Genomic DNA, 3,151 nt, shown 5'->3' on the forward strand with positions numbered 1-3,151 from the left:
TCATATTTTAAAAGTAGGTATACCTAGCATTTTAGTATCGGGTTTAAGGAAGTCCTAGTTGATTATTAATTTGAAAATCTTATGGATGTGAAGGGTGAGGATAAACAATTCAATTTTCAATATTTTTGCTTCATATCCTTTATATCCTTAACTTCCCCTCTTGTTGAGATCCTTAACCCCAAACTCCATGTCTTCTATAAAATATTTATTTATATGTAACAAGGGTTTGAATTTTGTCCATAGCATCACAGAACTCATAAATATATTTAAGGTAGTAATTTTGATCCCCAAAGAGAATCAATTTTTTTTTTTTACGATTCAGAGTTTGCCTGTAAATTTTTTTATGATCTAGCTTAGATAGGTGCAAAAGATTCTCTTTCTTTATATTTATGTAGCAATTTTTTTTGTTTAATTAGGACTTTGTATCGATTTATGTTGTTGGATTTTAAGGACTAGTTAGAATAATCACTAGTAATTTTTCTAGCAATCTTACACTCTTTATCATAGCAAGGGTTTATCATTCTATTTTCATTTTTACTCAATACCTTGATCAATAACATGTTAATGGAAGTAGAAAGGGTGGTTGTAAAATTATGGTAAATGTCTTCAATATTTTCATTATTTAATATGAGATTTAATTTATTATCTAAATCCTTTGAAAAAATATATCATCTTGATTTTTGTTAAAATTAAGTTTTTTTTATTATACTAATTATCTTCCATAGGTATTTTATGGATAAGAAAGTTTAAAGTTAGGGTTAAATTTCAATTATCAAAATTGAGCTTATATTCATTTAAAACATTCAATTTACTATTTTATTATATACATAAATATCATATTAGATGTCACATAATCCAAAACACTATGACCAAGCCCAGGAATACAAGTCATCTAGTTCGATTTTAGCGACTTCAAAAGACCATTGCAAATAATTAGATCTTAAGAACTAAAAATCTCAACTAGCTTAGTTTCAACAAAAATTTCAACCAACTCTTGATATTTTCTTTTATAACTGGTAGCTAAAACAAGGTCCTCATATAGCCATAGAGGATGAGCGCCACAATCATTGCTTTCTTAAAATAATAACTCGAGTAGTTATTGTTTTGACATTAAAGTCTCCTAGAAAGAGAATATTTCCTTCATTTTTCAAATTACTATGAATATCATGTTCTAAGCTATTGTAAGGACAATTTTTATCTATAGTATTTTTTCTATTTTCTAAAACATGTAGGATTAATAAGCACAAAATGACATATTTCTATATAAATCTTCTTAACATTAATATCAACTATTTTCATCCAAATGCACCAATAGAAGGGGTCTTTCTTATGAATTCTAATGTGAGGCTAAATTTCCCTATTGATGTAATAAGATATGCCTCCAATCTCTTAGCGGTAGTAGGATCTCTTGTTCCATACTAACCATCAGACAAACCTTCCATGATCCAAACTGGATCCTAAAAACCTCTAACTTAAACACTATTACAAAGGATAAACCTCCAAGAATGGTGGAAAACACTATCAGACGGGAAAAACATGAAGAAATGGAGAAAACATAGTCTATTGGAGGCTTAAGCAACATCACACAGGAGTCATCGGATCTGGTCGATCAACGGTCTAAATCTAATCAGCATATCACAATCAGAGGTGGTAAGCAGAGTTAATCAGAAGCAGCCTTATGGAAATCTCAATAGATATCAAGCACGATTAAACAAGGATTGTCGATCAAGCGTGCAGATCAACGGTCCAAATCTCCTTCCGCAATATCGCATTGCTCATATGCATACACACAAGGAATTAGCCCTTGGTTTGAAGGATTGGCGATATGCAATTGCGATATATTGCATCGCAATATCACATTGCAGCTTTTTAAGGGGTGATGCCAACAAGGCCAGTGACCATGCGATAGCAATGCGCTGATAGCCGATAAGGCCGATCAGCACAATTGGTGATTGGAAGTCAAAAGGGATATGTAACATGCAATATAGCTAGACTCGAAACGGTTTATGAATGCAATATGATATATTTTGAAGTGTGATATGGAGCAATTTGTCGGGTTTTCCTGTGTATTTGTGGTTTTTCGTTATAAATCCAAATAAAAAGGAATTTGCAACTAGCAACTTGCGATAGTGATATAAAGGCAGACCCGATGGAGTTTAGGGCAGATTCAATAATATTTCAAGTCCGATAAAAGACGTTTTGGCGAATTTTTTAGTGTTTCTATGTATTTCTCTGTGTAAACATAGAAACGACTGTTTTGGAATTTCAAATGCACCGATGGTCCCTTCCATTTAAAACTAGGTGGCCACCATACCTGAAGATGATACACCATGATTGGTTAATGCTCAGAGGGGATTTAAAGACATTTTGGCGAATTTTTTAGTGTTCCTATGTATTTCTCTGTGTAAACATAGAAACGACTGTTTTGGAATTTCAAATGCACCGAGGGTCCCTTCCATTTAAAATTAGGTGGCCACCATACCTGAAGATGATACACCATGATTGGTTAATTCTTAGAGGGGATTTAAAGACGTTTTGGCGAATTTTTTAGTGTTTCTATGTATTTCTCTGTGTAAACATAGAAATGACTGTTTTGGAATTTCAAATGCACCGATGGTCCCTTCCATTTAAAACTAGGTGGCCACCATACCTAAAGATGATACACCATGATTGGTTAATGCTCAGAGGGGATTGTAGTGGACAAAGCCCAAGAGCCAGAGAGCCCGAAAGGGAAAACGAATAGGCAAGCGTCGATAGGCTTAAAAGCCACCAAGTGTCAGAGACAGAGGGAGGCAGTGTTGAGATAGAGAGAAAACAGAGGTAGAGAGTGAGAGGGAGAGTTTGTGTACTTAGAAAGACTTGAGGGATTCAAGTAAAACCCTGTTGTTTGTTCCTGTTGTGTTGAGACTCAATTTGAGCTCACATTTGTAGAAACTTTGCTCTTGAAGACATAATAGAGAGGTCACCACTGATAGCTAGACTAGGAGACGTAGTTGAAGAGTTTTGGGTGAACTCCTTGATTATTTGTTGTGTTATGTGTGTTTGTCTGTTATGTTTCTCTAACTGCTCATTGTCTATATTATTCGCAATCTTTTCGATCTGTTGCACTAAGTAATATAGGAAAATCCTAAACATGAGTCTGTAATACCTT

This window comes from Pinus tabuliformis, chromosome 4_2 (genome assembly GCF_031772625.1).
Source record: "Pinus tabuliformis cultivar Carrire ecotype Pingquan chromosome 4_2, CPIR1, whole genome shotgun sequence".
Taxonomy (NCBI): domain Eukaryota; kingdom Viridiplantae; phylum Streptophyta; class Pinopsida; order Pinales; family Pinaceae; genus Pinus; species Pinus tabuliformis.